The sequence below is a fragment of the Diadema setosum genome, chromosome 8 (genome assembly GCF_964275005.1).
Source record: "Diadema setosum chromosome 8, eeDiaSeto1, whole genome shotgun sequence".
Lineage (NCBI taxonomy): Eukaryota > Metazoa > Echinodermata > Echinoidea > Diadematoida > Diadematidae > Diadema > Diadema setosum.
The window spans coordinates 12,934,088-12,959,904 of record NC_092692.1 but is presented as its reverse complement, the minus strand read 5'-3'; the positions used below and the strand labels follow the sequence as shown (position 1 = coordinate 12,959,904).

Here is a 25,817-nt window from a genome sequence, read left to right as displayed (position 1 = left end):
AATAGCAGGTTCCGGAAACATGCTCGGAAAAAATTGTCGTTTAATTTGATTCAGACTTAGTGTTACCGTCATTACGATCAATCAAAAGGCCTATATCCACGTAATTATACGCAATTGTCATGTATTTTCTGCTTTCGAGGAAAGTGTACACTTAAATCTATATCGTAGTCGGATCTATTAACATTTCAAGTTCAAAGACTGCCATATCTCTGTCTTTTTCTGTATTAGATTATCCTTGATGTTTGTAACGAAATCCTTTCTCTATGAAAATAAATTCCATTTGAAAAATCAGTGCATGAGTCTAGTAAAATCTGACACATCCTACAAAAATACTTACCGGACTGCGTCCGTGCTCGACTTCGCTGCAGTGCCATACATTTGACCAGAGAATGTGTGGACGTCGATTTACATGATATTTTCTACAAACACAGCTAGTCTTGCCTTTTCCGAGGTGATTCCCATAATGCAAAGTATTATGTGATCAATAAAAACTCGAAGAGAAGGCGCCTATAATCTATGACATTAAACGTAGAATGTTCTCCCTGTCATACAACGCTGAAATTACCCTCACGGTTGATACTGACGAAAGGGTAATATATTTACGGTAAATTACTCAAACCGAATCACTTTTGTGTGCATATTTAACTAAATATGACGATGATTGTAATTAACATAGCCCGATGCACACAATAACCTGTAGGTAATAATTCTTGTCGCGCACGCAGCTACAAGCAGCGCCTGAACTCATAAGCAATTAAAATCCTTGCCGTGTACATAAGAAGCGGTGAATTGATTTGTATAAATGGATAAAGGAGCCCTCCTAATTTCATTTTCTGACTCAGTCTGTGGGACAAGGAAAAGCGTAGAGTTGGCGGTTTCGCATTTCGACCATTCGGACGACCAGCAATCGAACACAAAAGATGTTTCCTGAGAAATAACTCGCAGTTTCCGCCGTCTTGTTCTGGCAAAGCATGATGGACTTGCGCGCTGCGCGAGTTACGCTTTCTCCCCCGGTCCACCTATTCATATTTTGTTGCTGTTTCTTTCTTTACTATTTATATGGTTTGGACCAGGAGCATAGGCATACTCAGAGTCAAGTTAATTGCGAATTGAAAAGTAATTATTATCCAGCCTTGAGATCGGGAAGGAAATGAAACAACTTTTGAACGATACAGAATATAGCGTGTTTCCCTGTATCTGATTATTTCCCTCCCCCCCCCCCCCCCCAAAAAAAAACACTGTATGTATATACATGTATATATTAATGCTTGCATGCAATTACTGGGATGTCTTGCGACAATTGTTATCTTCAGGAACTCATATATCAGTGACTGGTTCATTAGATTAAGAAAAGAAAAGTGGGTGTCATTTAGCAAAGATTAATTGATACTATATGCATCGACAGAACTTGCATTGACTATAAAGTCAGTGTTTGCATAAAAGTGGTATATTATGGGAATTCTCCCTGCGAATTAGATACATTATGCAATCGACAGTGACAATGTCATTTCACAGATATACTCAGTGTGCAAGGCTGGTAAGAAAATCTCTTGATGTCTTAACTTGGTTTCATTATCCTTATCAGAGGGAAAACCCCGCACCGCGCTGCTCTTAATGTTTATGTATGTTGTTGTTGGGCTTCTTTTCTTTTTTTTTTTTACACGAAAAAAAAAGGTATACTCTCTGCAGTGAATTTGCGGATCTTCCGGATGGTTACAATCAATGCCAACCTCTCCTGTTCTTACACAAAAACAATAACAGTGTCAGTGGAGAAGGAGCAGCTCAGTGGGAGAAATGGATTTTGCTGGTTTCTTGAAGTGTTTCGACGCCAGGGCGCGTCCGCTCGCTCGCTGGATGGGCGGCGTATAAAGAGTGTATGCGTGCTAGCTCTTTAATGGCGTCAGGATGCAACAATAGCCCTAGCACGGGATGAAGGCGAATCGTTTTGGAAATCTGCATGCGAGCCGTTTCTTGCCGTGGTGCCGTCAGAAGAAACCAGGAGAGAGAATATGAGAGAAAGGGAGAAAAAGACAGACAGAGGAGAGAGATGGGGAGGGGGTATATATACTGAGAGAGACAGAGATTGTGTGTGAAAGGAAGGAGAGAGAGTTCGAAAGGAGACTGAGAATAAGCATACTCCTTTGGAGAGATCAATGAAAAGGGATACAAAGGTTTTGCCCGAAGGAGCGCGTACCTTCTGTCGAAGTATTTCTCGTAGCGAACACTTTGTAGCAGATTTTTCCTCCTTTGCTGTCAAAATCCATTTAAGCTGTTTCCTTCTGTTTCAAATGATTTCCTTCTCCCATAATTTAACCCCCACACTTTCTATTCTCTCCACCCCCCCCCCCCCCTCCTTTCTGGTCAATTTCAAGCAGTTAATGAGCTCAAGTGTGAATCGTGCCTGTTCGCAAAGCAACAACAAAAAAAGCACCATGTGCAACGATATGACTTTGCTAGGTTGCATTGGGCTTTAAAATGCTTTCCTAGACGACAAGGCGATCTGTATTTGATAGACAACTGAATAAGAAAGACGGACAGCGTCACATTTTATAAACAACTACAGTGAAGGTAATCTCCTGTTTATTCACTTTTAGTGAAAATGTTCTGATTACCAATGTTGTTTTGTAACGTCTATTTCTCTTTGGTGTCACCATGCGGAGTTTGAATGTTTATGTAGTTTCTTTAATTGACGTATTCCACGTATCTCTTATCTAAGAATGTATAAATGATCCAATATGAAATCATGTAAATGTGTACATATGACATTTCTTCTGTAAACATCGCAAATGCGTTCTATAATTCATATTGTTGAATGGACTGGTCTCGACTAGCCTACACGCTGTTACCGGTTCTTTGTCTTTTTAACACTGTCCTTTACTATTGATTTCTGTTTTTACTACATTGACAATGTTTATTATGTCATTGCCTGGTAAATAAATTTTATTTCATTTCATTTCATTTCATTTCATTTCATCTCATTTCATCTCATCTCATTCCATTTCATTTCATTTCATTTCATTTCATCTCATTTCACTTCATTTCATTTCATTTCATTTCATCTCATTTCATTTCATTTCATTTCATTTCATCTCATCTCATCTCATTTCATTTCATCTCATCTCATCTCATTTCATTTCATCTCATTTCACTTCATTTCATTTCATTTCATTTCATCTCATCTCATTTCATTTCATTTCATTTCATCTCATCTCATCTCATTTCATTTCATTTCATTTCATCTCATCTCATCTCATTTCATTTCATTTCATTTCACTTCATTTCATTTCATTTCATTTCATTTCATTTCATTTCAAAGCGATGTATGGGAAAGCATTGCAATGGTTAATAGTGGAGAGTATGGTAGGACAAAGTTCTTCACGTAGGTTTCAGAGCCACCTGTGCTTCCTTCGTTTCCTTAAACTCTTTAAAATGTATTAAGACACATTTGGCTTTTCGTAATACTTGTCCTAAATCTTAACCTGATTTTTTTTTCTCAGCAGCAGCAAACAAGTTGATTAGTCCAATTTGTAACTCTCCTAGGCAGGGATCTCTGAATAAGCTACTATTTTCTTCCGCCCAATATGTGTTTGAATAAATAAGAAAATAACATTGTGAATCGAAACTTTTGTTTGTTTGTTTGTTATCAGGCTTTTTTTTTTTTACCATGATTAAGGAAATTCGATGATAGTGATGATGGCATGTGATAACGAGAACGTGGCTTTCCCAGAGGCAAATATTACCGCATAATCAGAAGATTGTATCACTCGCGATAATAATCTCCTTTAAAAAAGAAGAAGAAGAAGAAGAAAAAGAATGACAAACACAAAACAGCGACAGTAGAAGAATAAGGCAGACCGTTACTGTCTTTGCAGCGCTTTGCCTCTGGTGCCATTTTATCTCCTTTTTGAGAGGAATGCGACAAAACTCGATAATAGTTCGATCTTTCATCTATTGAATTCGTTACTGGAAGATTTTTGTTGGCAGGGATGATGTATATTTCCCCCAATCTTCGCCGGCCATGTCCCCCCATGGGATTAGGACAGATCTAATTCGTACCAGACGCACGTGCGGGGATTATTTTTCTATGAATATTAACCACATTTTTGTAGGGATTACCGATGATCCTTCGGCGGCTAAGGCTAGGGTTACTCGCCCGCCGCCAAAATGATTATCAAAATTAAATCAGACTCGAATTCAATTGAAATTACAAACTAAGAAACTTTCTTAGGCACACGACCATCCTTTGACGTTTTGAGAAAGAGAAGGAGATTTATACTAAGGCAGAGATGGGGGGGGGATGAGTAGACATCATCACATTATATGTTTGGCATCGGCTGAGAATCATACACCGTTTTGAAGGGGAACAAATCATGACGAGAATAGAATTGCCTTTTAATGAAGTTTCGCCGAGATATTGAATCAGCAGAGCAATGGATCCTTCGAATCTGAAATTGACCGAACTCATTTGGGATTAAGGACGTCAGGTATCGGTGTACTCATTTCCAGAGAATTCAGAAGGTATAGACTGTGGTTAGGTTTGACAAAACAAAATTAAGGATTCGAAGTACCAGAAGGTTCCCTTAAAATCTCCATGCAATTTAAAGGGGGGGGGGGGGGGCTTGGATTCTCCAGTTTCAAGTATAGGGGTACTATTATGGAACTGAATGAGGAGAGAGAAAAAATAGGGAATCATTCGGGAAGGGAGTTGATTTTGATCGTGTATACACTGCAGTCCATAAGTGTTTTAAAGGCACTGTTTGCCATTGGGAGCAGTGATTTAGAAAATGTTCGAGTTATCACATTTGATGCATATACAGGTCAGGTGTATCACAAAACATCCCACATATGAAAGTTTAGCAATACAGCCTAAGATATGATGAGATAATATATCACTATTTTTCTTACTAAACCATAACCGCAGACGGTTCAATCTAGAAACAATTTCATTATAACTGTTGTTCACATTAAAAAATTGAACAATACTGAACATCGATTGCACTGATTAACTTTTTCATACTAGTTGTTTATATCCCTAACTCACATTTTAGAACTATTTTGAAGCACTAAAGCTGCGTTTTTGTTTCATCTGCAAAAGGTTTACAGTGCCTTTAATGTAGTTCCATACGGGTTAATATACGAAAGGGTTGGCAAATTTAACTCTCTGCGCTTACATTAGAGTGGCACTATTGCACCCAATATCAGTGAAAAGTATCTTGACGGAAACCTCCTCATAGATGTTTCTATAAAGTACCTATACTTTGTATAGGAATGATGAATTCTCGTGGGCAATATGTTAATTTGAATTATAGTTGTCATGATCTGAGTTGTTTCATATTCATTCCTGTTTTCAGAAAAAAAAAGCTTTGTCATGATTTTCTGAATCCATTGGCCTCATTGTTATGGTTATGACACTGACTACAACTTAATCCATGCAGACATTCCATAATGTGACAAAGCCTGAACTTTTGCTCACCTGGAATCTACATTTTGTTGACCAGTTGTTTGTTATCCTATTCATGTAAAATGTTAGCTCCCAGATATAATGTATTTTACAATACAGGCCGAACGATAAAGTAATTGAATCACATTTATCTCTTTTGTTATGTTATGTGCAAAAAGGTTGCTTACAAAGATAATTTAGTCAAGCAACCTCGTTTGGAAGAGTGCTAGACAGCGGCTGCATGTTTGTTTGTTTATGTGTGTTTTTATTTTTTGAACTGACTTCGAATTGCAATTCCTTCGTGACCCGATTCCCGACCTGTTTCCCATGACCGACAATCCCTCCTAAAATCTTACTTGATTTGCACGTTGAGATTACGAGATGCAGACAGGCTCTAATAAGAGTGAACTGGCTTTATTTAGCTTATGGATTATCACTTCATGTTTATAAAAATATCATAGTGCGATGCATGCCTACATGTCAAATTCAACGTATAAGCAAATAAGACCTTTCTGGATGTAAAACCATGGACTCATTTGCTCATTGAGCCAAAACTTTGCTGAGGAGAGACTACTTTAGTTTGATATTTGATTCGATTTCGAGAAAGTTATGATAAAAAGCTTTCAGATTATTCTAACTGCAGGAGTTGTTCTAAATTTGTGTGTCAATGTAAAGACGTGTGTTTGTTTTCTTGTTTATTTACTTTTTACTTGAGAAGAACAAAAATAAAAAGGAGAAAAGGAATTAATGTTCATATAATGTCCTGCTGGAAAAGAACACAGTGTCCCACAGTGTAAAACACAATGTGAAACACAGTGTGAACACAGTGTGAAATCTCTTCCCACTGTAAAATTCAAGCGTTTTAACATTGTGAACAGCACAGCACGTGAAACAGAACACTTCCATGTGAACTCTCTGTGAATAATCACACCACAGTGTGATAATTTTATCATCTTCACACTGAAAAATTCCAGCGTTTCCACATAGTCGACTGTGTGAACACATTAAATAATGAACACACTGTGGGACACCGTGTTCTTTCCAGTAGGGTCTCTTGTGACTTAAGTTACCCATTAAGTAACCCTATGAAGGAATATAGTTTGACTGTGCGGGAGAAGTTAATTCTAATGTATTTCTATTAGAGAAAATGATTTCCATTTCGCTTATTCATTATAGATTGTGGAGAGACTAATGTCTTATCCCTGTATCTCGCCCAGTATCACTCCATCAACTCGATATCACTCATTGTTTACTGTCGTTCGAGAGCTTTATGTATCGCGAGGCGGTTATGAACGGATATATCTTACAAAGTGTGATAAGGTAGATAATACTTATAAAAACAAGAAACTTTAGGGAAGGAAATGCCGCAGTGAATCCATGGATCTGATTTGAAATGAAGTAGGATACAGCCGCTGGATGGTTTGTCCGATTTACAATGGGGATGGACCTCCGTGTGAGGAGAGTGAACCTTCGATGGATGACTTTAGGCGGACTCTTGTCCTAGAGATAGGTTTTACTCAGAGAAAAAGTAAAGAAAGTAAAAGATAGAAACTAATTTTGAGAAGACCGCTTGAGCGCTGACAATGATTGTAGGAAGTGGATTTTTTTTTTTTTTTGTCAAGACAGAAGAGAGAAAGATCCGAAGAGGTAAGAAGAAATCCCAGATTATCATAATTTTTATCATTTTCTTTCCTTCATTGAATCAGAAGTCTGTACGGTCTCCATATTCTGAGCGTTAGTGAACATTCTCGCGTAATCTAACTCCTATTTCTACCGGACCATGATCTATGAATATGATAAAATGTATAGCGATTGCTTGAAAGTCATCTTTCAGTGCCCTATAGAGCTGAGTTTGTTTCGCTACACAAACATCCAGTGATCCAGTAATCGTAGTGTCAATGGTGACATATAAAGCGTGCAATTACCTTCAACAGGGTTAGATTTTCATAACATTAATAATGTCTATTACGAAGAAATGGAATAGCCTTCAAAGGTACAAAATACGTTCAGTCGTATTTTTGTTTGAGTCGATGTTGCGTATATAAGACGCACACCACAGCTGTGGCGAGTATAAGATGTCGATGACCTGAAAAAGGGATAATCCCCGTCTATATCTATCTATCTATCTATCTATCTATCTATCTATCTATCTATCTATCTGTCTAACTATCTATCTATCTATCTATCTACCTATCTATCTACCTATCTATCTATCTATCTATCTATCTATCTATCTATCTATCTATCTATCTATCTATCTATCTTTCAATGAAGTAGAGGGTTTTGAAGCCCTACGTGGTTCCTCCGTGCTGTCTACAATTACCGGTATTTTCCCTGCTATCGCTTGAAGAGGAGCTGAAAACAATCACGCCGTTGGCGTTTGGCGTTCACGCACAGCGCTGGCGTTAATCTTTTGTCGTTCCAATGGCAACCTTGCTTGCCTGCAAAAGTCAATGGCATTTCAACAACATGGTCCAGGGAGAGGTAAAACAGTGAATTTAAACGCGATTTACATGCAGTTTATGAGTGCGTTGTGTATAGCAGGTGCACACCTTAGGGTGGATCCGGTGTCGGTCTTTCGTCACACACGTAGAGTTGTAGTGATGGTGACCTGTTGGAGGATGGATATATAAAATGTTCATCCTTGGCATTTACATGTTCCCGAAACATAGACGTCGGGGAGGGAGGGGGGAGGGGAGTGGAAGTTGACGTTGGTAATGAGTTTTCAATGTTTCCATAATTATGTCAAACTATGTGCTTTACTTGAAGTTTGTGTACGTGCATGTGTGTGTGTGTGTGTGTGTGTGTGTGTGTGTACACGATGGCCATGTAATTTTTGAGATGTTTATCAAAGATCAGAGTTTAAAGGTGTATATTGAGTTTTACAAGTTTTATTGTCATCAATATCGATGATTACATTTATTCCATTTTGTGACATAAAAACACGAGAATCAGTGTAATCCAACAGAAATCCAAGCAGTCGAGAATATGTGAAAGTGTTTAGATATAATTTGTTTGAAATAGTATATAAGATTATATTCCTATGCATGACGCGGCAAATGTATACAGGAGGAAACATGTGGGGTCGTCTTTGAATGTTAATTGCGCGTTCTTTGTTTCAGTTTATGAACTTAAACAAAGAAAGTGCAAGTGGCACGTTCAGAAGTTGATGCACAGAAATACACTTTTATCTATCTGTACATTTCAGTGCACAGCATAAAGTTATGTTTCAATACAAACATGCAAAATACAAGAGGTAGACGCTAGTGATGATTAGATATTGCCCTATTCCGAAATGTCAAACGTTGTCAAATATTGATCTTTCAATTTTGCAGTGGAGTTTAATTAGGAAAATGATAATGGGATGAATTAGGTTTGATGAGATGATAATTCGTTACGAACAGATATGTAAGTCTTCATCTAATAAGCGAACGTAAAGTTATAAGGGAAAATTATATACCATTTGCAATTGGCAAATCCTTCTGCGGAGATGTTTAATCGGACATTTTACTTGATGATCAGAATTCAAGGAGGCGTCAGTTTGTGTTGTGGAAAAATCCCCCAGCAAACGTAGCGTGATTGAATATTTCTGATTTTCTACTTTATTTCCCAACACAAACGCTCATAAACGCTTATAATGATAAGAATAAAATTCATTTATATTGCACTATATCCACAGAAATAGCTGTTTTTAACAGCTACTTCCGTGGATATAGCGCTGTATAAGCATAAGAGCGTGATGAAATATATATATATATATATATATTTTTCACACGGAGATGACAAGCAGACATTTTAGTTGAAGTGATAAGCACACAATGCAGGGATCTAATTTTCGAAGATGAGGGACTCATAATTGTTCACTTCAAAAACGTCAGTTGTCTGTTTTCGCAGTTTCAAGCTTTAATTCTTTATGCAGCGAGGCATTTAAACTCCCGTGTACATCTCTCTCCTTTTCTTTCCCTTCCCGCTTCTTCTTCTTCTCCTTCTTCTTCGTCTCTACGCCGCTTTCATTTGTTCGTCTGATATAGTACGACAGAAGTCAAATTTTGATATCATTCTCAAGTCAGGGGTAAACTTATTCGATTTAAAGACGGTGAGTGATTTCCCTCTCCGCGTCGTCGATTGCAAAATTGTTTAAATGAATATTTTCTTCACGCTAGAGGAAAAATTCAGAAGTCGCTTGGCTGCCCGCGCCACTCTCGCGATGCAGTCGCGTATTTCCCGATCACACGTTATCTAATTCTGGGAGGTTGCGCAAAGCTCTTTCTATCGATTCGAGGCGTGTCTAAATGGTTTAAAAATCTTGCTATTAGCGCGGCGAGTGGAGAATTCTTCGGAGGGTTAATGTTCGTTAGCGGCCAAATAACTAGCGGGTTATTCGGAAGCAAAGAAGCTGTGCGGCTACACGCAAGAAAAAAAAAAGAAGAGGGAATAATAATAATGAAAATCAGTGTATGTTCTTGGACAGCCCTCCATTTGGAATGCACATAATTCAATCTCGCAACGAGTGAGATTTTTGCATCGGGCTAATGTAGTGTTCAGAAATCCCTGTCATTTCTCTTCCCGTTCATTAGGAAATAAGTGCTGAGTGCCAAAATCACATGATTAAGCATCGTAATACATTTATATGAAGTTAGTTCTCCTCGAGAGATATGGAGTTAGAGAGAGAGAGAGAGAGAGACGGAGTCTGCATAACGGTAGAAAGATATTACAAATAGATGCTCAATAGAAGAATACCATAGTTTCCACATGTCCATCGCTGGATTAGTGCACCGGGCATTATTCAATTACAGGCTATCCTTTTGTGCCCACTAAACACTTCAGAAATGTGAAAACCATGAACAAGTACATATTTTCTTTTGCATTTGAGTCGCCAGGGATTATGGGTAATGCTTTCCCTCAATGCAATTTTCTTCCTTCGCTTGGATGAGTTGGGGGGACCTTAATGCAACATAAATTTTGAAGGGAAGTATGGTGTATGGTGAAAATAATACTGATGATAAAATGCATTCTCGATCGAAAGTTTTAATTCTATATTTGATTACTGTACTGAGAATGTCTCTCTGACTCCCCTTTACATACAACACATATACTTCAGCTTTGGTATTTTGCATGTACGTAAGTACCTAAGAAACTTATGTTTACTATTATTGTCTATCATAATTCCTCATGGAAATTATCTCTTATGTAGGCACAATGGGCTTCCCCTACTGGAAAGAACACAGTGTCCCACAGTGTGTTCACAATGTGGTCACATAATAGTCGACTTTGTGAAAACGCTCGAATTTAACAGTGTGAAGATGATTTCACACTGTGGTGTGGTTTTCACAGAATGTTCAGATAGTAATGCTTTGTTTCACACTGTGAATCGATGACTCACAGTGTGTTTACACTGTTAAAACGCTCGAATTTAACAATGAGAAGAGATTTCACACTGTGTTCACACTGTTATCACACAGTGTTTCTCACACTGTGAGATACCGCGATCAGGCTGTCGTCTCTACAAGCCATTAGCTTTTCTAACGACAGCCTAACGACAGCATTCTACTATACATCAATCAATTCACTGCTTATTTTTCTATCCGAAAATCCCATTATTTTAACAATGCGTTTTGAAGACAGACACTCATATCTTTTTTTTTCACCTTCTTCTTCTTTTATGGTATATGTATTTGTAGTCTTTTTGCTTTGGTGTAAAGCGCCCAGAGCAATAATCTAATGGAATGGAAAATGGCGCTATAGAAATTGTATGTATGTATGTACATATGTATTATCATTATCATTATTATCATTGTTGTCATTATCATTATTATTATCAGTATGATGATGATGATTATTATCATTATTATTATTATTATTATTATTATCATTATTATTATTATTATTATCATCATCAGTATTATTATTGTCATTATTGTTGAATGGCTCAAATCCGTATACATTTTTATTCTGCTATCAGACTATATGACACTGTGTGGATGTAATTTTAGTTATATTTGAATGTACCGGTTGCACGTCTTATTCTATTGGAAAATGGAGGAAAAGCAGAAGAAAAGACTACGTTATTTTGTTTGTAACATGATCGTGCTGAAGACCTTTATTATAATTGGAATCTGAATTCTAATTTGCATTATGAGAAGCAATTAGGTGCAGGGGGCTTGAAAACTACAAAAAAAAAAGCCATCTTTAGTGCTGGCAGTGAGATTGTTTCATAAAAGATAAAATAATACTAGCGATGGGAGAAAGAGAGAAGAAAAGAGACAAAGAAAGATGTGAAGAGATAGATATAGAGGAAGGGGAAGAGAAAGAGAGAGAGAGAGAGGGGGGGGGGTCGGGGTGAATTAAGAAAGAGGGAGAAAAACGAACCCGAACCGAGAAATCGTGTTCGAACTAAGTGCCAAATGATTGTTCAATATGAAAACGTCCACTGTCTTCGCGTCTGTTGTACTTCACGAATTATTAGCGCAAAGCACACAAAACTCTCACATTACGGGGATGACGATGAACGTGTGTCAAGAAAAGAGTATAAAAAGCACCATTTCGGGGTCATTCTCTTTTTGCATTTATTTCAATTTCCTCTTCAAATGGTTCTGTTGTCTTCGCTGCAAATCACGCGACATCGAGCCATGATTTCTAACAATCAGGCTGTCATAAGAAAGCCCACCCCCCCCCCACCACCACCACTACGTGTCTTCCCTTCATGCATACGTTTTGTCGCTTACAAACGTGTCTCCTGCATCGCAACAAGAACTGATTTCCCGCGCTTCCAATGTGGACATACCATGCAATGATACACATGTCAATTGTTGATTTCTCGTGTCCTTCTCTCACCCGTCAACCCTCCCCCACCCCCTTTTCAGATATCTCTCCCCATTTCACGTCTTCTACTACTTTTTTTCGCTCAGTTTCCCCAGTTAGGTTTGATTGTTCCCATTTACGCTAAAAACGTGTTGCGGTGTCGCTTTTCCTTGTCGCACCCAACTTCCGATTGAAATTGGACGTCGACTGAAGCTCGCCACTCGAGCTCCGTCCTCGCGCGGACGAGCCAAAAAGCTAATATTGCGATTCTTGACGCGATAAAAGCCCGCCATCCAACACGAGTCATTGTCGCGCAGACAGTGTTTGATCTGGTGAAACGTGAAACGAACGCAGATTTTGGCCCATTGTTGACGACTGTGTCCCGTCCGCGATTAATTCCATTGTATCGTTATTTCGTTTATTAATAATTTTCGCACTCGAATAGAAATTGCCTCGAATCTCGAATGAACTCCCTGAAGAGAAGTTAGGTGCATACTGATACAGAACTTTTCCCCCTTCAATCTCTTTCGTCCTGCGATTATTTTGACACCTTTTGGCGAGATGGAAGTGATGAGCGGACAGCGTGATCCCAGGCTAGAAAGCAGAACTAAACATGCTATTCGTTCCTTTCTTTTTCATTGAATGATACATAATACCGCGAAAACGTTTAAGTCCCCTGTGATCCATATTATTTGTCTGGTAGACATAATGATCAACAACGTAAATGTAGATAACAACCCCATATACCTTCTTTTCTATTCCTTTATGTATGTTGCAATTTATCCACTCATCGAGTTGTTGTTTTTTTAATCAGTCCATATCCCCCATCACTCGCATTTGCCTATTCATTAAAACTTAAAGGTCCTGTTTACCTTTGGGAACATTGATTTTAAAAAAAAATTCAAGATATGACATTTAATACATGTGTGTATGTCTGTTGTACCACAGAACATCCTATCATATAAAATTTTTGCGATAAAGCCTAAAATATAAAGAGATACATGTATTTTTCTCAATAAACCGTAACTGTATACGGTTTAGTCTGGCAACATTTTTATTATAACTATTGTTCACATTTTGTAGATCTAAACAATACTTAACATCGATTTTACCGATTCAAATTTTCACAGTGGTTGTTTCTATCCCTAACTCACATTTTAGAACTATTTTAAAGCACTGAAGCACTGATGCTGGATTTTTGTTTCATCTGCAAATGGTAATATGCCTTTAAACACGGATTAGCGTTTTGCGATGTTTCTATAAAAGTACAATATCGGCGAACACGGGCAGCCCTATAGCACACTTCCGTGACCTAGGTATGTCCTCGACCTTCATTAAAAGGGAACTTGTGCTTCGCTTACGCTGCGAAATCTTTTCTCTCAATCTTCACGGTGTGACATTTGTATCGTTCTTGATTTTTTAAAAAAGTCAGTGCATATCAAATGCAATTTGTGTCAGACGTGTTATTTTTTTTTCTGGGTATGACGACCCTCTTCTACCAAATTGACGGTTTCAGTGACACAGACAAGTACCGAGTTGCGCACGTCTGCCAAATCTCCACATTTTCATTATTATTATTGTTATTATTATTTTGGGGTCGTGTATATAAATGCTTTTTCACTCATGTCGAGCTTAACATTTTCCAACAATGCACACTTTAAGGACATACGACTTTTGTATCCGTTAATGGCTCTGCTTTTTATTCACCATACACCCACTTCGTATCAAATGACTGGATCTAAGTGGTTGTACGAGATTACTACATAGCATGACGACTATTTATAAATCGTCTCTATGTGACAAAAAAAAAAAAGCGCAGAGGTTCAGCGAAAAGTCTCACGTTCAATGCCTCGCGTTAATGCAATTATTAACTCACACTCATTATCGGCCTGTCGATTTGGCAGTGAAAGAAAATCGTGATGATGGTGACGTCAAAGAGAAACTTGTTCAAATATAATTAGTGCAGTTGTCATGAAAGGTTACTCCCACACTTACAAAGTAGGAGAATACGCGAAAATACAGTTGTCGATGGCAATTTGTTATGTATGTATTCTTCTTGTGGACAGACTTGTGACAGAGATAAATCAACATATTCTGTGTTGAGACAACACACAAAAAAAGGCGCCTTAAGAAAGGATTGTAAGCAATCCATTTTTTTTTTCTCATTTTCTTCTTTATTTTCAATTATTGTAAACCACAAAGGCAGTCAAAACACTTCACAACTAGAAAAGCACTCGGAGAGCACAGACCACCGCCAAGCCAGCAACTTATTTTTACCCATGCAATTTCCCAAAATGGTAGCCTTTTGTTTATACACGTCATTACACGGCGCCTTGAGCGAACAGAAACCTCCAGTACGCACGGCTTGAACCCCAAGTTCGTTTACCTTATATGTCAAAAGATGAAAAATCCTTCTAAATTCTACAAACATTCTTGGAACACTACAAAAATCAAATGAGGTGTTTCTTGTGTCAATATCGACCTTTTATGCAAGTTTCATTCTCCGTAAACAACTTTTTGAGTTATTTTGCAAACTAAACGCCGATGATCACTTAACCTCCTCCTCCTTGGCGGAGGTAATAATACCCCTGCTTTAACTGTGTGTGAATGTATGAATGTATTGTATTTTGTTACCGTATTTACTTGGTACACAAATGGTTGAATTGATATTGTCTGGACACTGCTGGAATCCTGACATTGATATTTTATGTTAATTACGTATTATTTTCGCACTATTTAAGTACGGTTGACAATATGTTTTTATCATAACAGTAAAAAATATTATATTCAACAAAGATAAATTTTGAACAGATATTCATAATTGTTTACCGAAGGATCCAGGTCTACAAGCTGTTGTTACTCTTTTCCGTCACTTTAATTACTTCTGAACGTCATTTCTGCCAAGTATACATTGTTTTATACCTTTATACATCCATTTGCATATACATTAAGTACTATTCTTTATAGTGCACATGCTTTTTTTTTGTTGCTTGTTTACTTTATACTGTGATCACTTCTTTGTTGGTTTGATGATGGAAATAAAGAAAAGAATTGAATTGAAATGAAATCGTAGAGCATTCCGATTCATAATCTACACAGACATGAGGAGTCGTCGTTTTGACTCCGATCGTTTTCAGTCTTCATTAGTCCTGTAGACGAATCAAGTCGTTCGCGTCATCGACTTCTCAGTCATCACCGTGATCGAGACAGCAAACTGTCATCGTTTGCTGGCGACTTTGAATAAAAAAAGAGTGTCTTAATGATTTTTGTTACATCACTACCGATCAGCTGTGAAAAAAGCAACAACAACACAACTAAACAATGGAGAACGAATACACTACCTCACCGAATGGCTTTTACGGTGAATTGATTGCACAACATTGCAATTCTTTGTAACTATCTGTATATCACATTTTCTTTAAATCCCATTTCCATAAGAAATATATAAGCATGTTGCAGTCTTAGCTATACTCGGGGCTGCTTACTCTACATACACTGATTTTCCTAGCGGTTTCTCTTTTATGCAATGCAGAAATCGATATTTTCCCTTTTCCGAAGTTGTCAATACTTTCTGAGGGGCAGTCTGCAGGGAGACGTTTAAAATTCAGTGTGCGTCCCTAAACGCAAAAATCGTCCAAGGATTCAAAGAAATATTGAATAACTTCTAATTTAAGACCATCTTGCAATCCTTTGGGCTACATTTAATTGTGGCAATCAAGCTGTCTTTCTCGTCACTCTTTAATTACATGCCAAGATAGAAATCTAGAGCATGGTCGAATGAATGTATCGACTTGTATTCGCCAAAGTGACAAGTGAGGACGATAGAAAGGGAGAAAAAGGGACGCCGGATGAAAGAGAAGGAGAGAAAGAGAGCGAGGGAGGTATAAAGAGAAAGGAAAAGTTTGCTAATGTAAAACTCGACAAGTCTACCAAGGAAATAACACTTGCTCTTTCCACGCGTGTCGATAAAAGTAGAGGCAGGACGGCGTAAAGATTTTCGCGATTGACTCTGACTTAACTGTTTCGTGTCATTGATTTTGTTTATCACTCAGAGAAGAAATCGATCAGTTTTTCCCCGTGTTCCTTTTTTATATCTTTGAAGGGAGAGAGAAAGCAAAAAAATGGAGAGAGGTGATAGAATGGTAACAGGATGACTGAAAGGTCACGTGATTAAATTGAGACACGTGACGAGAGCGTCGGATATCGCCACTCTTGATCGCGATAGTGTGCTCGTGTGACCGACCGATCGCTCACTCTTGCGTGGAGTGACTGACAGCCGCATTTATGAATTGATCCGCGCCCGTATGACATATATAACCCTTCAGGCCCTGCAGGGCCAGAGGAATGAAGCGATGCGAATACCCGCATATTCATTTTGGAAGATTACAAGTAGGGAGATATTCTTTCTTTCTCTTCTTTTTGAACGCGAAGTCACCTTGCACCTATCGGGAGTCTGTTTCAGGGGCCTCGATTACAATCGCAGCGATCGCATCCTCCAGCTTGTCTGCGATAACAAGATTGACACTTAGGAGTAAATGGTGCACTCGCAAACGACTTCAACGGCTACCCTTTACACTGCCATGGACTACAATGCCTTCATGATAATGATAATGGTGATGATGATGATTATGGTAACAGTAATGATGATGATGATGATGATGATGGTAACAATGATGGTGATGATGTAGGCGATGATGTTGATGATAGCGGTGATGACAATGACTGCGGTCAAGATGTTGTTGATGATGATGATGATGATGATGATGATATGATGATGCCAGTGATTATGGTGATGATACTGTTCCTGATGAGGATAATTATGATAGTAATGGCCATTGTGAGAGTACTAGTTATCATCATGATGGTGAAGACACCGTTTTATGAGAGATTCCTAGTTTCGTCGTCATCATCATCATCACCTTTCATCCACCCACCTCTCTTCTGCGACAAGAAAAAAAAAAAGAGAATGTCATACGGAGAAGCTCTCTCCCTCTTCGCACAAAAAACCAGTTATCACACTGCCACTAAATCTTGTCAAGAAATGTCACTGCTAATCGATTTCGAAATTGAGGTGATTTCGTCTTTGCTTATTCGCGGAATTATATCGCGAAGAGATACGCTCCGTAGCCGCGAGAAACATCAGCAGACGTCTTAATTGAGGGGCACACTTTGCCTCAGCAACCAAATTTCCTCGCTCGCCGAAAATCAATAACGTCACTCTGAAGGGAGAGCGACGCGGTTTCCAAAACAGGAAGTGACGTTTACGACGTTGACATTACAGTTTCTTTATTCTATCTCTGCTGCCAACTGTTTCCTTCTCTTTCTCTCACCCCAGCTCTTCCTCACACACACACACACACACACACACACACACACACACACACACACGCACACACACACACACACACACACACACACACACACACACACACACATATACATACTCATGCACGCATATGCAAACATGCATGCACGCCCACCCATTTTTTCTTCTCTCTCTATTCTCTCTCTCTTGCACAAGTCTCTCACATGCATGCTCTCTCTTTCTCGTTCCAGCGCGTCCTATTTGAACTCTCTCCCTCTAACAACCCTCACCCAGTTATTGTATGCTGGATGTCACGAATCTCAGTTGTGCTCCTTTCTTTTATCCTTCAGATTCATTTCTCTCCCTTGTTAATAAAAGTCCTGTAATCATTGTGTACAATTAGAAATGTTGAACTTTTGTTTTGCTATAATCACTAAGATCAAAGGCTGCGGATTTTGAGTGCTCCCTTGAAAAGGGAGTCGAATGTTCTATATTCTAAGGGTTTGGACGATTGCTCTTTTTTTCGTAATAGGCATATTATGGAGATGGTACAATCAACAAACAATGTGTTCACGTCACGATTTGATTCACAAATCTGTTCTTTAATTGTTACCTGTGTAAAAAGGACAGAGATGTGGGTAAATAAGTGTAATCTAGATGCCCTCCGGTGTATTTTTTTAATAGGCCTATTTTTATGTTCCTTCATCTCTTCATTTCGCCATTAGTTTTGTTTGATGTAATGTTTCAAAGGATACTATGATGAAGAACTACTCTCATGCCATTATCTTTCTTCTCAGGTCTGGTTCCAGAATCGACGGGCCAAGTGGAGGAAGAAAGAGAACACGCGAAAAGGTCCCGGACGGCCCGCCCACAACGCTCACCTCACCTCCTGTAGCGGCGATCCCATCCCGCCCGAGGAGCTGGAGAGGCGAGAGAGGGTGAAGATGGAGAAGAAGATGAAGAAACAGAAGGACAAGCTAGAGAAGGCATCGCCGCGGCAAACACAGCGGAAGAGTAACAGCATGGGCGACGTTTCTGATGGCGGCTGTGGTGGAAACGGACAGGACAAGAGCGTTGACTCGAATTCCTCCTCAGCGGCCGCAGTGCGCGTAAACGGTTCGGCGGGATACCTGGCAGACGGCCAGCTCGAAACGCGGGATTGCATGGACAGCTCGAGTGCGGAGCCGAGCGAAGCGGACTCAGAGTGCATGGACACGACTAGTCTGGACGCCGCGGAGGAAAGGAAGCACCCCGAATCTCCGCGCCTCAAGATATCCGGTAGAACGCTGCTGAATCCGCTAAGGGGTGTCGGACCGCTACCGCGTTTCGACGCGGACAAACTGCAGGACTGTGACGCCGCATCGGCGTTCCACAGCTCGTTCAGCATTGACCGCCTCCTGTCACGCCAGCCGAGTCATCATCCCGACATCAAGCCAGGTACCGTTGCTGCGGCAGCGGCTGCCGCGGCTCTCTGGCCGGAATTCTGTCCCAGCTACGCCCTGGCCGCGCCCAACCCGCTCGCGTGGGGAGCACTGACCACTTTCGGTCTGCCCAGGATGTGGGGTCTGACAGCTGACAGACTGGCCGGGTGCTTGCGAGCCAACGGTCAACCCTTAGGACTCCTGGACGCATGGCGGGAGAGAAAGACTCTGAGCGTCGAAGCTCTAAGGAAAAAAGCTCAGGAACACAAGGAAGCTCTCAAAAAGTCTGACCATAGTGAGGAAGACTAGACCAAAATGATTACATCGTATTTGAAACTTTGCGTTGTGTTTGAGAATGATGAAGTGACTACATTGCGCGTTATTATGTTCAATCGGCGTACAGGGAATCAAGCAGGCCGGATGTAAGAGGCTGAAATTAGATAATGTTTCCCATAAATGATTATGCACAAAGAAAGCATTTTAAAAGAATGGACTACGTTTAACGTTGATCAGAATCCGCGGCAGGACTCTTTTATGATATTTATAAGTCTTGCCGTCATTCCAGTGACTTGCTGACTACTGGTTTTCGGTTTGGAATTTATTAAGTTTCTGTAGGAAGCAGTGTTTCTTCTCTTCTAGACGAAAAAGAGACAACACGGGTGATGTGGATACGTACATACGATCACATCAAGAACACATAACCCTGGCCCCGGTACGGGAGCAAGGTGTATATCGTGTTTAGAATGGTTGCTATTTCGACATGTGGAAGGAAACAATCTAAACAAAACGTGATCATGATGCATCCCAAAACTACATGAGGATGACCATTATGACACTCTGCATTCATTCCAATCAAGTTGTATTGCTCCCTGTATTTTTGTCTATTTTTTCCTTTTTGCAAACATAAGTGCTCAGTGACAAGTTCCTTGTCTCTCTGTTATGAAGAAGAGAACGAATAACCAAACTTCACTAAAAAAAAAAAAAATTGTGTGCTGACCCTCAATGCTGTGTAAACGGCAAAGGCATGATTTAATGTGGTGGAGACGAATGTGGTGTTTTCGATTCGACATACCTCAGTTGTTGCCAATTAATTGTTATATCTTATTCCACCCTGAAGGTAAAGCATAGTATACTAGCCCTTTAGAAGAGCGCCATATTAGTTTTCAATGCCTGAAATAATTCCACGGCACGATGAGATTACAAACCAATTATAAATGTTTCGAATACAAAACAAAGAAACACACAACCAAGCAACCAGAAGGCATCTGTCATGGAGTATGAAGGTATAATTTATTATATTCATTGTTTGATTCTACATAATTGAATTGAATTGAACCGAACAGAGCTAAATTGAAAGTATTGAATTGAATGGAACTGAGCTGAACTGAACTGAGTTGAAATGAATTGAATTGAATTGAATTGAATTGAATTGAATTAGATAATGTACCAAAATCCAAATCCAGTATTGCTCGTTATGCTTAACATCCCGCCGCTGATGGTGAATCAAGTTCAGTTTTCTTAGATCTAGATTAGTGTCTAAAGATGAAATCTGATTTGAAGACATTCTTTGCCTACTGCAGGTGTGTGTTTGTACAATGTATTCGCAAATGTGTTGTCAATACTCACTCAATTTATTGTCCGATGACATTCTATTCCTTTGGGGACTGTGAGGCAAATATCAAACCAAATCAATCCCCCATCGATGTTGATTGCGAGTCAGGGTTCTAATATCCGTTAAACAATCAGTCGTTTCAACACTAAGATAATATATATTTTAACGCATGTTGCTGTCTTATGCATCATCCCGCTGACATTTTGATTCTTCAAACTTAAATCAGTGATGATGAATATCAAGTAGAAAGGGTGATTAAACCGATTTAATTAAAGTAGTCCCGACTGTAGTTCTTACTGACGTATGTGTGTAGGCGAGAGATGAACCTAAATACACATATCAATCTCCCCCTTCCCTATCCCACTATCTCTCCCTCGCTGCGTCCACTTATTTCTGTCGATACTTAATACCTGCTGTCTTCTCGGTCTATAAACCTAGCCATGTTGTTATCTTTCTTTTCCATTTTCCCCAAGCCACATCCCAATCTCATCTCTTGCTCTCTTCCCCTCCGCCATGTCCATCATCCTCCTCTCTATCTCATTCTGTGTATCTCTCCATCATTCGTTCCATCCCCGTTTCTCTTTTTTTTTTTAATTGAGTCGCAAAACTATTAAATATCCAGCGATAAATCAATGTCTCTTCATCGTGTAAGTGAAGCGTCCAATTTGCGGTGGAAATCTGTTATTCTTGCAACATCATTTGATCTCTTTGCGATCGAAAAGATACGATCTCGATGAGACGGCGCGAGACGTAACAAAAATTTAATTTCCTCGCGGGCTCTTGAGTTAGAAAGCGTAATTTTCTTTTCGCCACGAGTGTGTTCCTCCCCGTTGCCTCAGCAGAGGAGAACAAGTAGTATAAGGTGCTGTTACACGCCAGTCGAGAGCCCGATGAGAGAGGACGCAGCGAGAGGGAGAGTCGAGTTCATTCACTTGACGTAGGCGAGCCTGAATTAACGGTTTTAATTTTCCTTCCTTCGCCCCTCCATGTGATTGAAAAGGAGTGGAAGTTTCGAGTAATTGCAAGTGTCCAACGAGCAAACACTTGTTGACGAGACTTGCCCGGCTCTAGTGAAACTTTACCGTAAACTTGGGCAGTCCTCCCACCCCCCCCCCCCCCCCCTCCCTCCCGGCCCATCCCCATTTATATAAAAGACGCTTGCTTGTGTTCGATATCTTTTTTTTTGTTGCTCCACTCTCGTCACACGTTACTACTAAATACACTACTTTTGTTCTGTGTGGTGATCCGTAGCCACTTAAAAAAACGAAAAAATAGTAGACGAAAGGGAAGGTCATGTTTGAATATCTGGAATATATATCTTTCTAGAAGCTGTGACGAGGATTTTCTTGTTGGAACTTGGGTAAACTGGCATTGAATCCACACTCATTACGCGTTGATTTATCATCATCTATTCCGGAGTGTTTACAATTACCCCTTCTGGTTTACATGGCCGGTGTTCAGCCATGAAAGGAGATGAGTAAACAATCCTGAGTGTTCAGTATTTCCAGCGATGATTTTTAATAAAAGCTGCACAGAGCTTTTCTAATATTGAATGTATTCTAAACTTGGGAAATGTAATCTAATGACATAGAGAACTAGAAAAGCTAGAGGCTGTTTGGTTTTCATACTTAGATCTATTTTCCACCTCACTGGTAATGTGAAGAATGAAGTAATTTGAGATGTAAAACATACTCCGTGTAAAATAGTGATAGTTGCAATGATATACTGTAATCATAGAAGATTTTTACCTCAATTTCCTCAGGTTCTTTTGAAAAATAAAGACAGGAAAACTCGTTTATTTATTTTTCCATTTCTTTGAATACTCCCGCATGTCGCCGTTGCATCGCAATGTCTATCATCTTAGTAGCAAGTTTATGGTATTTACAGCATACCAAATGCATCCTTTTTTAATGATTGCATAACATGACTCACATGTCACACATATATTCCGAACGAAAATCAGATTATTTCTTTTACCGTTTACGTTGCTGCGTGTAAGAAACTAATCATTATTTTTCATACACCATGGCAAGCATTTTTCTCTGAGTACAGCGGAGAAGTAGAAACGATAAATGGTTATTAATGGTATCACTATTAATGGCACAGGTCTGGTCAGGAAACAGATCTTAGCTAGTGGTAAATAACAGTTTGGGAATAGTAACTCCAATCTTCTGCCATTCCGTGAGAGCACCCTTGGTCCGTTGATCAAGTGAGATAGATCATGTCTGCGTAATTTATCCTCGTCTCTGCTCTATGAATGCTGTCGAAGCAGAGGCGACGCGTTAGCAATACGTCGTTACACAAAAAGCTTCTTCTACCTCGCTATCACGATTCCAAGACGAAGGACGCTCAAGTCTCTTTTGTCTAGTATGGTTTGATATGATTTAATCGATATCATTTCTGCGTAGTAAAGGTGAATATAAGGTTAATGCTTATATCAATCACAGCAATTTCTCTTGAAGGAATTATAAACAATCGCTGCTACACGGAGACAACCATTGAATATCTTAAAATGAAGAAGATACCATGACTGTGGAAGGATACCAGTAGCCAAATACACTACATTGTACAGCTGTTTAAGCTATGATACCGGTGTGTAGAACTTAACCTGTAACACCTACTGCGTGTGAGTTTCAAGCGTGAAGTAGAGAAAATTTTTACCATCTCCATCATGGGATTCATTGAAGAGAAAGTATGATTACCATTATTAGGCAATAATAATAATAACAATAATAATAATAATAATAATAATAATAATAATAATAATAATAATAATAATAATAATAATAATAATAATAATAATAATAATAATTATTATTATTATTATTATTATTATTATTATTATTATTATTATTATTATTATTATTATTATTGTTATTATTATTACTATTATTATTATTATTATTATTGTTATTATCATTATCATAATCATTATTATAATTATAAAACAGAACTATGAATATGAGGTAACGACTCTATCTGTCAGTACTATCGAGTAATACACTAGGAATACCTGCCAGAATAAATGAAGGAAGAGGCTCTAAATTCGAATTAAGACACTGCGGAGTGATGAAGTAATAACTTTAATGATGTCGACTCGAAAGCCAGATCACCTGTCACTGATGCCTTGATCATAGGCAAGGAAAGATATGTATAATTTGATTGACCTGCTCGCTCCAGGCATGTTGCATAATATAAGTTGCTATGTTCCTATCTAAATCTACTACTTGCGTAACCAATGCTCTGGACTTTGTCGTTGCACACACCACCTATACAGAAACGTCTTTAAGATGTACCTTGCAAACTTAATTGCTAATGATTGGGTATAGATCAATCATGTTCTACTGTTGTAAAGGGTAGATGAATATGATATGATATTAAGAAATGTTATTTATCGATGCCGAATTGTATTACGGTATACAACGTTGGGTTATTTGGCCATCAAAATATTTGTGGCAATATGTAAATAATAAAGTGGAGATTATGTGAATTGTTCATACACATGATATAAAATACAAGGATTTATGTACGAGAAAACAACCTGGGTGTTGTCGTCCAGTACTTTACGCACCTTCGTTTTAGAGAGCTGTTGTGCGAGTGATGGTTTGATGTGATTGTGATAAAACCTTGTAAGATTCTCGCTGGTAAGTAAATTGTCAACAATGTGCAACATTTATGACGTCACAGCTTCTGAAAACAGAAAAATACAGATGAATAGTTGAAGAAGCAAATACAATCAAAGGCAAGAAAGGGGTGAGCATATAGAGTAAATGATATCTTTCGATCTCTTACATTAAAACAGTTATTTCGGTCTATTAAATTAGTAGAGAGGAACACAATTTCCACAAGGAGATGTGAGGAAAAGGGTAATCGCACACACACACACAAACATATATATATATATATATATATAATAAAATGTATACATATATCAGTCAAGTACTATGAGGTTTAGCTCACACACACACACACACACACACACACACACATATATATATATATATATATATATATATATATTTACACATTGATATCTACGTACATGGACAAGTTGTTTCAACATCCTTTTACTTTTCATATATCTAGTATATATTTCTGTTTTAATGTGTGTGTGTGTGTGTGTGTGTGTGTGTGTGTGTGAGCTAAACCTCATAATACTTGACTGATACGAGTATAAGCAATGCACAATGTTCATGTACAATTGTATATGTATACACAAGTATGTTCAATCTGCTATATTGCTCGATTCTTTGATGCGTGTTCCATATCTCACCAAGATGGCGTCTGTCAATTCAAAGTGATGTTCCCCTCTGCCACTTTCAAACAGACACTGTTACTCTAGTATACTTACAAATAATGGACTTATCTAACAAAAGCGACGAGTTTAACGTTTTCCCATGCCGTGATTAGTGAAGAGTCTGAAGCGGTACGCCCTTGGCCCGTGTTTTTTCCGCGGCAAATCGGTGGTCACAAAGAGCAATCAAAATATCAAATAATGGCTGGAGCATTACTTTTCGAGGACGACACGGTACAGACCAATGTCATCTTGCCAAATCAACACTTTGCACCCCTATAAAGCCATATAATATCGGCAACGTGTTTATTTGGACAAATGTTGAGAGGTGATTTGAACATCCGCAGACGGTTAACCTGCATGCTTCATTCCCTCTAATAAAATAATGGATTAACGCAAAAATACTCAATCAATTTGGATTTTAGTGCACTACCATTGCGAATTTCATGTTTTTCAAGTAGACAGAGTTCTCCATCCTGTGTAGCAAATTAACTTGTAGATTCATCATTGTCGTGCAAACTGATAGACAGTTATCACGTATTAGTATTGGTTCTACGTCACTATCTCATTAAAACGATGAGATGTGTTGCGGTTCCCTATCTTATATTTGATAACTCCACATAGCAATAATTACAATCATCTGGGCTGGCACGATTAGTTTGTTTTTCCTATATTGCTCGTCAACCGGAGAATGAAAATATCAGATCACTGTTCACACAAAGTGCTGAATCCAGATGAGTGGAATTAACACTGTAACGTGGTGATGATGAGCTGAAAAGTGATTATTAAGCTTCGTCGGGATGCTGCTACTGATGGGATAGTCATAAAAAGGAGAAGAAGGAGGAAGAAGAGGAAGAGGAGGAGGAGGAAGAGGAGGAGGAGGAAGAAGAAGGAGGAGGAGGAAGAAGAAGAGAAGGAGAAGGATGAGGAAGAGGAGGGGGAAG

General features: G+C 38.8%; 1 pseudogene; it reads left to right on the top strand.

Moving 5' to 3' along the window:
* Positions 1–19,393, top strand: part of LOC140231836 (uncharacterized) — a 33,726-nt pseudogene extending 14,333 nt beyond the window's left edge.
* The last annotated feature ends 6,424 nt before the right edge of the window (positions 19,394–25,817 follow it).